Raw genomic sequence first — 15,594 nt, forward strand, 5'->3', positions numbered from 1 at the left:
GAGTTGTCTCTTCTACTTATTTGTATACCTCCCATTTGAGAATAATCGCTGCAACAGTTGTTTCCTTCTCACCAAGCTTCTTGCCGATAGTCTTGTAGCCCATTCCAGCTTGTGCAGGTCTACAATCTTGTCCCTAACGTCCTTTGACAGCTCTTTGGTCTTGCCCATGGTGGTGAGGCTTGGATAGAAGAAAGAGATTCTGTGGACAGGTGTCTTTTATATACATAATGAGTTGTCGTTAGGAGCACCTTCTTAAATTGACAGGACTAATCTGTGTACCACATAGCCAGTCTGTGGGAGGAGCCAGAATTATTGTTGGTTGGTAGGGCATCAAATACTTATTTTACTCGCTGAACTGCAACTCAATTTACAACATTTATATTATGTGTTTTTCTGTATTTTTGGTTGATATTCTGTCTCTATCATTTAAAATACACCTATTATACAAATGTATAGATCTTTCATTTCTTTGTAAGTGGGCAAACTTACAAAATCTGCAGGGGATCAAATTATTAATTTCCACAATGTATGCTCAGTCTAGTAAAGCACAGCATAGGACATAAAATCAGTTTTCGAATCTATACAAGAGGACACAATATAACAGACGCATTGAAAGTAAAGTGCATGCCTGTCTCTCATTTAGCGTGACTTACTCCATTTTGCTGACAGCTGAGAAGCCAGTAACATTAGAAAAGTTATGAAGTTTTACAAGATATCTCAACAGGCTACCATGAATCCAAAACTTAATGTGACATCTGACACCGACACACAGCAGACAGACACTACAGAACACTCACTGTCTAGCTCTGAATAAGTGGAAGATGACTATCATATTTTTATCTGTTTACTGTTAGGAAAGTAGTGAGTAGTGAGTAGCCAGTGAATGGGCATCATTCGAACCATGAGGCAAAGGTGTCATTTTCAAAAGCCATTTATTTGGTCTTTTAGTGTGCGAATGACACCGGGGTTATGTACACTTCTCATTTGTTTTATATTTCCTCTGCCCCAGCCATGGAGTTACCAGGTAATGGGATAGAGCCAAGTGTTAGGTCTTTAACAGATTGTTCAGCCAATAAAGTATAGAGCAGACAGAAGGAAAATGAGCAGAGAACAGAGAATTGAAAAATGTCAGTTAGATGACAGAAGAACAGAATTCAATTTGTTCTGGAAAAGTTTGTAATGCAATCTGGGATGTTCCTTAGGAGAACCTAGCAAAGGTCAAAAGCCAATGTAATAAATTTTAAGGCAGGTCAGAAGGTCACAAACACACCGCACCAAGAAGCAATGATGAAAAGATGTTGTAGGTCCGCCCTACACTAATATTTCACTCTTTGGTAGATGCTGGCAGGCTGAAACACCCGCCAGACATTTATTTCTCTTGGACTCCAAACATGAAATCAGTGTTCCTGGGTTTGTGTAGATTTAGAAAACCCCATTAGGTAGGCTGAGCAATGTTGGGACTATGGCAAGAAAATCTCACAACTGGAGTCTTCTAAGTATAAATGAAACTGGTGTCTCATCCAACTTGCCACCATCTACCAAAACTAATATAAAGGCTTTTGGTGGCATGCCCACCAAAAAATACCACAAATTCAGATTGGCAATGTTAATTTAGTAATAGGAGAACCAATGTGTGGCAAAAGATAGACATTGTTAGGCCAGACATAATCTATACTTTAGTTTGTCAGCTAACAGATGTAGCTACAGCTAGTCACATGCACAGGTCCACTAAGTAGGGATGGGTTCCAACCTCTATCAGGTAATTTTTTTGTTGTCTTTGTCCTACTGGGGAGTTTTCTCTTTACTTCCTGTCCTGGAGAAGCAACAGGAAAAGAGAGGAAAGCTCCTTAAAGTGAGGAGACCCCAGTAATATCTTTACTATTGGATGATTTACCCTTACCTCAACTGAAAAATGTTGGCGTTCCCTCATTTCTGTATTGGTGACAATGGGCACCAGGACAAATAGAGGGTGAAATCTCCCCAGCAGGGCTACCATCAGCAATAAAAACTTGATGCATGGTCTAACCTTCCCCACTGTATCCAAAGCAAAAAAAAATTGCGTTTGTAAATATTTTAAAGAAACTCAAAATAACATTCTCCCAGCATGTACTGAGCAGCAGATTTGCATACCAGATGAAGAAGGTTTACCAGAAAGTCTAATCAGGATGCACCCATCCACTTAGGGATCTCGGACCTCATAATTAAATATGGCTGAGGGACAAACTATTAATATTGCCTACAGTTACCAATCAGATACTTAAAGGAGAAGTATTGGTAAAATGTACTTGTCCCAATACTTAGAGCCAGAGTGTGATACTGCAGCTGTCACATGCCGCTGTTACATCATGAACCGCTGATCGCTCAGCTCACGGTCTACTCCCTGCAACCGCTCCCATTTCTGTTCCTCCAGCGCTCATTATTGGTGGGACAGACAGGAGTGGGTGGACAGATCTGCCCTTTTTTTCAACCAGGGTGCCGTGGCTTTTGGCTTCCTCAGGGATGCCTCATAATTTTTTATGATAGTTGGACTGTCATGTGAAGGGGGAAACTCTGATATATGATGATATTAAAGGATGGGCATCTGATGTGAAGGGGGGTACTTATGCAAAGGGTGACTATTGTGAAGGGGGAAATCTTGATTTGAAGGGGGCACTTCAATTATGTGTTCTTGTATGGGGTCCCCCTTAAAATCTAAGACATTTTAGATTTGGTTGCCTCAAGATTTTGCATATTTTTAAAGGGTGCCTTGACTAAAAAAGGTTGAGAATGCTGCTCTAGAGAGGCAGAGACAGACGTCAATCAGGCAGTGGGGAGGATACCAACAATATCATCTGGATCTTTCCTGGCTGCATAGTGGCTCTGTGCTTTCAGCATATAGAGAGCAGTAGCCCGCTAAATGCTGGGTTTGGGTCACAGGAGTATATTAGTAAATGTACTTCTGTGACCCAAAAGAGGACTAATGCCCCCCAAAAAGGTTTGCCTTTAGTTCTCTTTTAATTTGAGCTTTTCCTGAATCTGAAACATAACAGGGGTTTTCTGGTAGCAACATGCAACAATCTAATCATCTGATATAATTATTGTTTTGATTAAATAATGGAGATTTTCAGAAACTGACTGTGCTAAATTTATGGTTCAGTCACAAAGAGATCATCGTTCAAAGAACAATCAGTTCTGGTGGAAAATCCTGTCAAATTCTGATGCGTTTCTTTGTTGTGCCAAAGATCATTAGACTGAATGTATGATCTTTTAATTATTTATTATTCTGTGTATAGACCGCCTTAGACGGAGCACTAGGCTACTTTTTACCCATTCTTCATATTAATGGACTTGATGCTGATTCATTGACAGTCATGTACGTGAGCCATTGAGAACCTTGTCAGCTGCAACACCAGCATGAATTGTTATAAAGAATAATTCAGTGCCAAATAATAGAAAACTTTGATCGGCACGGGTTTGCCAAGCCATTAATCTCTTTATTATTTGTAAATCTATAGTAATGTGCTAAATGTTCCACATTAGAACACATGTGGAGGAGTCCATGGGAGAACTACAAAGAAATATGCTGGCAGTGCCACACCATCTTATTTAGCATTATTTGACCAAGATTGTTTAATATTAAATGAAGTATCAAATGACCTATTCTAGTTATAATATGGATCTCTTGTGCTACAACACTGCTTTGCGATTTTAGTATTACAGTATAAATTGAATAGAAATGAAAGGGTTGGTCAACCCAAAAGTGGTATTTTAGTTATAACTGGATTGTGGTGGAGGGGGGCACCTGGTGTGATTATATGTCTCTGGGGGACTCCAGTGCTGATCATCCCAATGTTTTCTGTATCACTCTACATCATATAGAATACATTAAATGTCTATCATGGAGGGTGGGGGCCCTCATAATTATCACCAGAACGCTATAAATATATACCACACCAAACGGTGGTTTAAGTGATGTTGATCGTGGTATCCAGTGACAGGTAGCTCGGAAAATATCTCATATGATATGGGTGATATAGTTCAGTTATTTAGTCCAAAGTAATTCATTCATCAAAGCCACTTTTTGATGTTCCCCCTTAAAACAGAAGGATTTCTAAAGCCAGTCCAAAAATCTAACACACTCTTACAGAAAACTGAGCGGATGACTTCACATGAAAGAAGATGCACATTCCAATTTATGTTAAAGTCGGCCATGTGTGATCACAAGCAGGATGTTTCATGCAACATGAAATGAATTAATCATTGTGGCACATTGTGATTTCCAGGTGTATAGGGTACGAGACCTGTATGCACAGCATTGTTATGGAATTCTGGATAGAGTTGGTAGAAGACCATGGATATTGCTCTTCCATAAAGAACACATAAAAGAACAGGTTTCATTAGGTAACTTTTTTTTTCCACCATTCACGCATCAATTGTGACACTTTCCTATTGTGTGTGGGTTCCTGCTTAGTGAATCATGTGGAACATTTTCATTCCAATCATATTACAGAGATCTCTTCTTACATCTGTCTATTCAAGCCAAGCATTACGTCAAGGTTTTCACTGTGGACGACTATGGAGGTCATTCTGCAGAACTGGATATGCTGTTCACCAATGTCTGGAAGAGTTTATTGCTTTATAGTGTGCACAGTAGCTGCTCTGAAGTTCTTGGTGCCTCACATACTGGATCACCAAAATAAAAGTGTTTTAAAGGAAAAGTAGAAGTAGAGCTTTTCACAATTGTGGTGAACTAGCTGAAGATGTGTAAGGATGCAGATGGAAATAACATCCTAGGCAGAAAAAGATTAGAGCTTTGCTTTATTTAAATGTGCATAGCACATGGAAGTAGAGGTAGCAAAGTACTTACAGTATATTGACATTACAGATTTGATTTCTGTGTCAGAATAGTGGCTAGAATAAAAATCAGTAATGGTGTCAGAGATTTGGGCAGCAGCTTCCTCATTTCCCCTGTGGCCTAGCATATTTGGGTTCAGTTCCCACCTGGGGGCAAACACCACATTAAATGTATCCTATGACCTTACTAAGTTATACCACTTTGACTCAAAGTTGGCTCTAGGTTATGCACGACAGGGGTGGGATTGAAAACTCATAAGCAAAGGGACTGCTGAGTTTGTTGTAGCTCTGCAGATGTTGGCATTATATAAATAAGCTATGTTCATGCTTTATCTCGTACCATCAAGACATTGCTGTCAAGAAAATACAGCCATGGTTTGCAGCTGCATTTTGTGATATGGCTGTATACAAACTGACCAATTGGCTGCAGCCAGTTTGTGTGCGGCTAGAGACTCCACACAAACACCGTTCCTGGATATAAAATATCTGCACTGTGTCAAATCCTAAACCTCTATTCATTTGTCCACCCCAGTAGACAGAATAAAATCATAGAAGAGGGAGACGGGGTGAGATCAACCTGCCCAAACATTTGTCCCAAATTTTCAAAGCACAAGAAAGAATGGGGCTTAACAGTGTGCGTCATAAATGAGGTAGGAGCCAGAGAATATTAGAGATGGGGTGGAAAAAGAGTCTCCAGCATTAAGGGAGACCCATAGGTATTTTGTGATCTTTTTTCCAACTCTTGGCCTAGGAGGGCCCCCAGGTAAATTTAAAGTATAATTGCACTTTTCAACCCCTGACCCCTCCCCTGACCTAAATGATCCCATCCTCGTCCTTTGCAGATCTGATCTATACTTATCTAGGTTCAAGGGCCTCTGACTTGCAGTTTATTGATGACCAGCAGTGCAAGTCTCCGTCTCCTGACTGTGTAGCATAGAAATTGCCTATGCTCCTTCGTGCCATCTGGTGGTGGGAATTCTGTCCGAACGTTTTTTGCCCAACATATGGCTGGGCAGAAGATTAATAAATCGACCCCTTAACCATTTGAAGTCCAGGGTGTTAAACCCCCTTCCTGTCCAGGCCATTTTTCAGTGTTCAGTACTGCGGTACTTTGAATGACTTTTATTCTGTCATACAACGCTGTACTGAAATTAATTTTATACCATTTTTTGGGGACAGATAGAGCTTTCTTTTGGTGGTATTTAATCACCACTGCAGGTTTTATTTTTTACTATATTAAGGAAAATGTACCGAAATTTTTTTTTAAAAACTGTTTCCCCTATATTAAATTATAAAACATTTATTATTACCCAATTTTTTGGTAAAATATAAAAGACGGGGTCACGTCGGGTAAAAAGACACCAAACATGTCAATCCTTAAAATTGTGCGCGGCCGCGAAATCTAAAAAAACTACAATAACCAAAATTGGCCATAAGCAACGGTTTAAAACCTTTTAACGCTCATCAGTGTAGTGTCATCAGTGATTGATTGCCCTAAAATTATTGCTCTCATTGCGACGTTCGCGGCGATATGTAACATGTGTAGCGCGATTGTCGTTTTCGTGCGCTGACGCATCTGACGCATATTTACGTTTCTATGTGTGTAAACGTGGGGGACTTTTTTTTTTTTTTTCTTTTTTATATGTGACTTTTATTATTTTTGACTTTAAAACATTTTTTTTAAACTTAATGTCATTGCTATCACATAGGGGGATAACAATACCCCTATGTGATAGCACAGGCACACTGACAGGTCCTCTTTATGAAAAAATTAGGGGTCTCTAAGATCCCTGTCACCTAGGGACCCCGAAAGAAGCTGATGAAGCAGAGACCTGCTTCATCAGCTTCTTCTTTCTGGCTATAGCAGCCAGAGGACTGACAGGTGAATGCGGAAGTGATGTAATACACATCACTTCCGCATTCACAGCACGGAGGGAGATTAGCAAGTAGGAAGGCGCTGACCTCCCTCCCATCTTCCCTCCTGGCACCCTCCCAAGCTGGTCCCGGGCCGCAGATGGGGTAGTGGATCCTGGGATTGAAGGTGAGGGTGCAGGGGGCGCGGGCAGGACCTAAAGAGGGGGAGGAGGGAGACAGCTACAACATACAAGCGATCGTTTGTACGTTTGGGTCCCTCCCTCCCATTGTGAGGAGCCGGTAGCGGCTCCTCACAATAGACATTTTTTTTCTGCCCGGGGGCGCGCGCGAGCAGAAAAAAAAATCCAGAGTTAGGACTTACCGGTAACTCTATTTCCAGTAGTCTTCCAGGACAGCATCTTGAGATATGGAGGCTCCTCCCGATCCCACAGGAAACACGTCACACGTAACCTTTTAAAAGGACCGCCTTCTAACCAGATCCTCAGTCATCACGAGAACCGAAGGCAAACTGGAAAAAAGCAGAAACAAGCAACACCACCGGAAAAACATCAATACAGCAAGCATGGGTGGGCAGCTGCTGTCCTGGAAGACTATTGGAAATAGAGTTACCGGTAAGTCCTAACTTTGGATTTCCCCCTAACGTCTTCCAGGAAAGCATCTTGAGATGATAACCAAGGACTTACCAGCCTAGGGTGGGACCACAGCTTGCAGCACTTTGCGCCCAAAAGCCTGATCCGCTGCTGAATTCAGGTCCAAACGATAATGTTGTACGAATGTTGAAAAACTAGACCATGTGGCAGCCTTGCGAATTTGTTCTGGTGAAGCCCAGCCTTTTTGGCCCAGGAGGTTGCAAAGGCTCTAGTCGAATGTGCATTAACGAGGCCAGGAGGAGGAAGGTTCTGACCCTGATATGCATCCACAATTGCCTGCCTCAGCTACCTAGCTAATGAGGCTTTAGAAGCCTGCTTACCCCTGGATCTACCTGAATATAACACAAACAAGGCATCCGAACTCCTGAATGGCTTCGAAACCAGGAAGGTAATGTAGGAGACATCGTCTTACGTCCAAACAGCCTAAGGCTGATTCCCCTGCATTTGCAGGCTTTGGACAAAAGGTAGGCAGGACAATTTCCTGCGACCTGTGGAAGGTAGAAGACATCTTCGGTAAAAAGACTGGATCGGTCCTTAGAACAATCCGATCCTCGAAAACTAACAAAAAGGGCTCCCTAACCGACAGGGCCTGAAGCTCGGAAATCCTAAGGGCGGAAGTGATAGCAATTAGAAATACCGTCTTTAAGGTGAGGTTCCGCAGGGATGCCTCGACCAAAGGCTCAAAGGGGGACACAGTCAGCCCCTGCAGGACCGTGGATAAATCCCATTGAGGCATTGCCCTAACCGGAAGCGGGCGGATTCTCCTGAGGGCTTTGAAAACCCTGCAAACAAACACATTCTTGGCCTTGGAAGTGACGTCACTCGCGCCGGGAGTGACGTACCCGGTCTGGCCGTGGAGAACTCTCCCGGAGCCGCGGAGACAAGACGAGCCCCTCTGACTGGCGGACACCCTCTCCCCGCGACTCAGCCAAGGAGCAGCGCCACTCCAGTCCTGGCCCTCGCTGGGCACTGAAGGGGAAAAGAAAGCCAGCATACCCCCTGCCTTGCTAGAGGGACTAGCTGGAGGCCCTAGGTAAGCTACGTTACCTATTTCAAAGAGAAAGCCCCCGTGGCATCTAGCCATATGGAGGCTACCAGCGTTCCTATGAAGCGCATTCCTCAGGTTGCCTGAGGAAACACAAAGACTGCGGAGCTGGTTAGAAGGCGGTCCTTTTAAAAGGTTAAGTGTGACGTGTTTCCTGTCGGATTGGGAGGAGCCTCCATATCTCAAGATGCTGTCCTGGAAGACGTTAGCGGGAAAAGCCGTCTATTTACAGCAACCCGCCAATGTGAGTTTGCAGTCCATCCGTTTTTTCACAACGGGCGGACAGCAAGTGGTTAAAGTGTATTTTCACTTTTGCAGCACTAGTGATTTTTACCCTGACTGTAGTTCTACTTTAAAGGGAAACTATAATTCATTGTAATATTCTTTCTAGTATATACACAAATAGATATCTTTCTTTCCTAAATTGTGTGTGTGTGTGTGTGTACACACATACAAACTATATATTCCCTTCAATGTCCCCTATACAGTAGCTGCATACCATACAGTGCATTAATGTCCTGTGTCCCATAGGGCACCGGAGAGATAGCCAGGGCTCTATTACACTTAATGCATTTTTAATAAGACCAGATAAATGCAGTAGACAGCATTGGAAATGAGCATCCCAGGAGAGATTAGCAATGATGTCTATGTAAAAATGTCTTTAATTTTATCTCAAAGAAGCAGTTTGTTTTGAGAGTCTAAATCTTCACTGGTGGTTGAGATAGTGTTATCCATCCAGGATAATACTTTCATATACAAGTAATTGCATTTAATAATTTAAAGCTCACATCATCTAAATTACTTTGCCTAGAAAACAGTTGTGATGCATTCACACAGCAGCCACTTGGTATAAATTATTAATTCTGGGCTCCAGGATTATTTTCCTTTTAGTTCAGTAGTAATCAGATATCAGACCATAAGTATTTCAGATTATTTGTGTTAAATAAACTTACGAAGCCTCCTTCCGTAAGCAGGGTGACTCCTTGGGCTATAAACAGCCTAAGCTAGTTTGATAGTGCTGTGCTCATTTGGTGTTCACTAAGCCCAGTGTTATGGTTTGCTTCTGTCTAATGCTGGGTTGTGACCATGGCAATAGAGCCAGAAGATCCGATAATGTTAAGTTATGAATATTTAGGTCTCCCTGGCCAATCACTAGGACGTTTATTGCCAGTGGTGCATGCAGGGGAGGACAAACAGCTGGTGCTGACATTGTGAGTGTCCCTTCCCTATGGGCTCCTGTCTATTAAACCTGCTGCCTGAAGGTCTGCATGTGACCAGAAATGGAGGCCTGGATTTGCATCTGAACCTGTCCCGCCTGTAGAGGTGGAAGCTGACCCAAGATTGAGTGCCAGGGCAAGAAACTCTGCTGGAAGATGAGGCTGGGTAGAAGCTGGAACCTTGCAGAAGCCTGGTAAATTCTCTTGGGAAGGTGCATGGAGAAGTCTGCTAGCCATCTGAGGATCTGCAAGTAGGGATGCTGGTCCTGGCCTCAAGGCTCTTTGCACTGTATGGCTGGAAATGGATTTGCAGTCTGGAATCTGTAATGTGTTTTTGGTGTTTGTAGCCCTTACCCCTCTCTCCTTGTGAGCTGCCATGAAAAATAAACTCTTTGAAACACCTTAAAGTGACTGGTGCCCATTTTATATTCACACCCTACAACCAGTCAAGGACTTATCCCTAAGCTGAAATGCTTGCCCATCCTGCCTCTGGGGTCCCTCACATGCCTTTAGGGGTCAGGTGGATGACCAACTTATTTGAAATATTGACTTCTACATTAACAAACCCAATTAGGTATTGCAACCACCTTGTCCATTCATAACCTGTCCACCTCTATGCACCTTGCACTGTCTTGTCCTAAACCTCTATTTTCTTGCCAACTCCAGCAAGCAGCACACAAATTATAGAAAATGGAGATAAGGTGAGATCAACCTGCCCAAAAATGTGTTCCAAATTTTCAGAGTATAAGAAAGAATTGGGTTTAACATTGTGGGTCGTAAGTGAGGTAGGGACAGGGGCGTATTTACCACGAGGCAAACTAGGCGTTTGCCTAGGGCGGCACCTTCCTGGGGGCGGCCGTAGGCAAACGCCTATATTGTGAAGAGGAGGGGCGAGCCGGAGCCCGTCTGTATGTAGGCGTAGAGGGCGGCTTGCCTGCTTGTGAAGAGGGCGGGAGGACGGATGGAGCCGGACAGCGCAGCCGACGGATGGGATCGTGACTCAGAAAACAAAAAGCAGCCGGCGGCCACATAATCGATCTTACTGCTTCCGGGGTCACAGAGCCGCTGTGTCCCGGGAAGCAGTAAGATCGATTATGTGGCCTCTGTGACCCAGGAAGCAGTAAGATCGATTAAATGGCCGCTGTGACCCAGGAAGCAGTAAGATCGATTAAGTGGCCGAGGGACCAGGTTATTTTAGAGACGGTGTGGAATGAAAGTCTACAGCATCAAGGGAGACCCATATGGGAGTTTGTGGTAGGTCTGCAACAGAGCAAGGGGAGCAATATGTGCAACCAGATAGTAATCAAAAAGGTTCCAGACTCTGCATAGTTTCAGTTGGCATATAGTCTGTGTGTTAACTCTTGTTCTGGATTGGCCCCAACTAAATTTAAAGAACAAGTGAATTTCTAAACAAAGTGCCCTTAATCTTTTTTGCCCCCTCCCCTACCTAACAATTCCATCCTCGCCCTCCTCAGGTCTAGACTTACCAGGATCCAATACTTTGCTGTTTGTTTACATCTAGCGCTACAAGCCTCTCTCTCCTGGCCTCATCCGTCTCCCATTAAAGTCTATAGATCTGTAATATGCAGGTGCACTCAGCAGAGCAGTGCTGGATGTAAACAATAGCAGATCTTGGGACAGTGAGATTGTTTAGGTCAGTGGTGTGAGGAAAAGATAAGTGTATTTTGTTTTAAAGTGCACTGCTGTTTGGGCCAACCCTTTTCCCACATACTTACCACAACTCTGCCTGCTGCCTGAACTGACACTTGCCTGTTTATCAACCATGATTCTGCCTGCTGCCTGGACTGATCCTTTGTAATTAAGAAACATGGAGCCGCTCTACCCTCTTGTCTCCAATCCCACTGGCGGAACCTTGGTGCATGGTAAAGCTTCTGCCAGAGCCTTCACTAAGCAATAGGTAAAAAACAGCACTTGTAAGGGGATGCGTCCATCCAATACTTTATTTGTAAGAAGGCATGAAAGCAGCAAACAAATGCTTACGTGTTTCAGTCCCCAAACCGGGCCTTAGTTGTAGCCATGTAGCCCTGAACTGATCCTTTACCTGCATACTGATTACTTCATGTTTCTACCTGTTGCCTGGGCAGACTTCTCTGCTGCATAATGACCACCTTCGTCTGCTGCCTGAATTGACCCTTACCTGTTTATTAACCATGTTTCTGTCTGCCGCCTAGACCATTCCTAGCCTGCCTACTGACCATGTCTCTGCCTGCAACCTGAACTGACCCTGGCCTGTTTATCAACCATGTTCCTGCCCGACCCTGGCCTTACTGACCACGTTTTTGACCTGCCCCCTGGTCCGATCCCTTGTCTGCATACAGACCACATCTCTGCCCGTCACCTGTACCGACTCATCTGCACATCCCACTGACTATGTTTCTGCTGAGACACCAGTTCTAGCCATCCTATGCAGACAACTGCACTCCTGCAACCACAAGCATTCTTTTGTTCACCCTTTGCGGAGCTTCCTGTACTGCCACTAGCACACTAGAAAACCCGCCGAAAATCGTACGATTTTCGGCAGGTTGGTAGCGCGATCGCAAGACGAAAGCCGCACGACCCGAGGTGCACAAGCACACAGTGCCCGCTCACCATTGCAATCATCTGCAAGCCCTCCCCTCAGCGGGGAGGACTTGCGATGATCACAGGCACGATCTGCCTGTCCATGACGGGCAGGTCGTACAAAATTTTAATCACCTTACAACCATCGCACAATGAAAGTCGTGCGATGGTTGTAAGGTGTATGGCCACCCTAAGGGAACTGGGGCTGCTGTAGGTGAAGCTACACTAAGTTATATTCCCTGACCACTCATACAGAGGCGAGCATTACAGTACAATTTTTTTGTTGCAATGTTTGATGCAATGTCGGGTACATAACCAGTCCAACATTGGAAAGGTCTCACACATGTAATAGCCCCATACTCGGGAAATAGCAGAATGTGTTTTGAGGTGTCATTCTAAGTATACCCATGCGGTGTGTGTATGAAAAAAAGCTCATTAAATTGACAACTTTGTGTAAAAATAATAATTTGTATTTTCTTTCTTTTACAAAAAGATGAAATCTTGAAAAGACGCATCTTTCCTTTTAGCAAATACCTTGGCCTGACAGCTTTCCAAAATGTGGTCATTTTACAGGTGTCTTCACTGTCCTGGCACTTCAGGGCTCCCACAAATGTGATAGTCAGGAAATCAGATGCGCAGTTTATGCCACTTGAATGCCTGAAGGTGCTCCTTGGATATTGGGGATATCTATTCATCTAGCCAGAGAAAAAGACTCACAAATGTGGTATCTGCATACTCGGGAGTAGTAGCAAAATGTGTTTTGGAGTGTAATTCTACGTGTGCCCATGTTATATATCAGACATATCTTCCTAAATTGACAACCTTCTATAAAAACTAATTTTATTTTATGAAAGAAAAAAAATTGAACTTCAAAATACTCACCAGGCACCTTAATATATACATTGGGGTGTCCCTTTTTCAAAAAAGAGGTTTCAAGAAAATGCAACAGGCAGTCAGAACATCAGAGCTTATAAAATTTCAAATATACACTCACTGGCCGCTTTATTAGGTACATCTCTTCAACTGCTCATTAACACATATCTCATCAGCCAGTCACATGGTAGTAACTCAATACATTTAGGCATGTAGACATGGTCAAGATGGTCTGCTGAAGTTCAAACCGAGCATCAGAATGGGGAGGAAAGGTGATTTAAGTGACTTTGAACGTGTCACGGTGGTTGGTGCCAGACAGGCTGGTCTGAGTATTTCAGCAACTGCTGATCTACTGGGATTTTCATACACAACCATCTCTAGGGTTTACAGAGAATGGTCTGAAAAAGAGAAAATATCCAGTGAGCGGCAGTTCTCTGGGCAGGAATACCTTGTTGATACCAGAGGTCAGAGGAGAATGGGCAGACTAGTTTGAGACGATAGAAAGGCAACAGTAACTCAAATAACTTGTTACAACCGAGGTATGCAGAAGAGTATCTCTGAACACACAACACATTGAACCTTGAAGCAGATGGGCTACAGCCACAGAAGACCACACCGAGTGACACTTCTGTCAGCTAAGAAAAGGAAACTGAGGCTTCAGTTTGCAAGCGCTCACCAAAATTGTAAAATAGAAGAATGGGAAAAACGTTGCCTGGTCTGATGAGTCTCGATTTCTGTTGTGACATTCGGATGGTCTGGTCAGAATTTGATGTAAACAGCATGAAAGCATGGATCCACCCTGCCTTGTATTAACGGTTCAGGCTGGTGGAGCTTTGCATCATGGATGTGCAGCCAACAAATCTTCAGCAACTGTGTGATGCTATCATGTCAGTATAGAGCAAACTCTCTAAGGAATGTTTCCATCACCTTGTTGAATCTATGCCACGAAGAATTAAAGCAGTTCTGAAGACAAAAGGGCTCCAACCCAGTACTAGCAAGGTGTACCTAATAAAGTGCCCAGTGAGTGTACATACCATAGTTGGTAGCCTCTGACTTTCACACAATATCCTTATTTAGGTTTTTATACCAAAGAAATGTAGCGGAATAAATTTTGGCCTATATTTATGAAACATTTTCCTTTGTATAATAAAAAACAATATTACATTTTTCCACCTGGTTCCTTTGATTTTGTAATCCTTTCAAAAATTCAGACAGCCACGGGTCTGAATATAATAGCTGGCAGAGGAGATTCCTCCATCCATGTTTTTCAGCGTGGATGGGGGAATCAAGTGATTTGTTTTGTTTAGCCCACAGAGGAATGAGAGGGAACTCTTGAGTGTCCCTAGTATTTCTATGGGCATAGCCAGAGGTTCCAATCACTTTGAAAGTAGAAATTAACTGATACAAACTAGCATTAGCAGGTTTAACCTAAAGCTGTATTGAGGGACAGCAGAAGGACGGGTGCAGAGCTACATGGCTGACATGCCTTCTGGCCTGTAATGTTATAAAATGACAGATATTAAGTGTCATATGACAACTCATACATGTCTGTACGTTGAAAAGGAGTCCTGAAAAATGAAAGCTCTGCTTACAGGATCCACAAATGTTAAAGATCTGCCCTTTTTGTCACAATATATGGGATTGCACAGACAAATTAGTCTGAGACACCTAGCAATATTCTTACAATGAGTTCCCATCATTTTCATTCTCTAACTTGGAGCCCCATTATTTCTAATAATGAAATGTTAATAAAAAATTTTATGAGCAGTGGACGTTTTCTCACAAATAAATAAAATGTTAACTACATGTTCATTGATGTTAAGCAGAACAGCTTGCTCTTAAAAACAGATATCCAACATACTGATAATAGTTTCCTTTAAGACGAAGTTAATTGTTTATTCCAAATTAATGGAAACAAATATTTCATGTCAACAATATTTTCCATCAGCACCTCATTACCCAATACATGGACCATAAAACAGCCCGGAGATCTGGGACGTTAGAAAAGTAAAGTTTATGACTGGTTAAGTTTAATTATTCTGGGAAACGTGCAAACTTAAACAAGTAAAGATGGGAGAAATTCTTATAAAAGCCAGTTAGGAAAATCTACTTTACAACAAACATCATCAGACCTAAAAAAAGAAGTTTAGGGATATTTTTCCAGCTAGCAATCATTGCAGAATGCAGGTCATTAATTGACAATCCTTCTATTTAATTGATGGTAGGATCATATTGCAATAAAGTCACAAACAGCGGAAATAATGAACAAAGAGTTTACTTGTGATCCAGCAGAAAGTGTCAAACAAGTTTGGTTTCCTAATCCCAATTTTGAACCACAAACTAATCACTCTGATAACATAATGATGTGAAGAAGAGTGTAATAGTGTAACAGCATGTGTGTACAATTGTGTACAATTTAATATAGTCATGCTAGATAATGGCAAATCATACGCATACTTATATATATATTTCAGTTTTAGGATACTGCTGAGACAGTAAAAACAATAACACATTCTACAGT

This window comes from Nanorana parkeri, unplaced genomic scaffold, assembly GCF_000935625.1.
Source record: "Nanorana parkeri isolate BGI_ZX_2015 unplaced genomic scaffold, ASM93562v1 scaffold428, whole genome shotgun sequence".
Classification (NCBI taxonomy): domain Eukaryota; kingdom Metazoa; phylum Chordata; class Amphibia; order Anura; family Dicroglossidae; genus Nanorana; species Nanorana parkeri.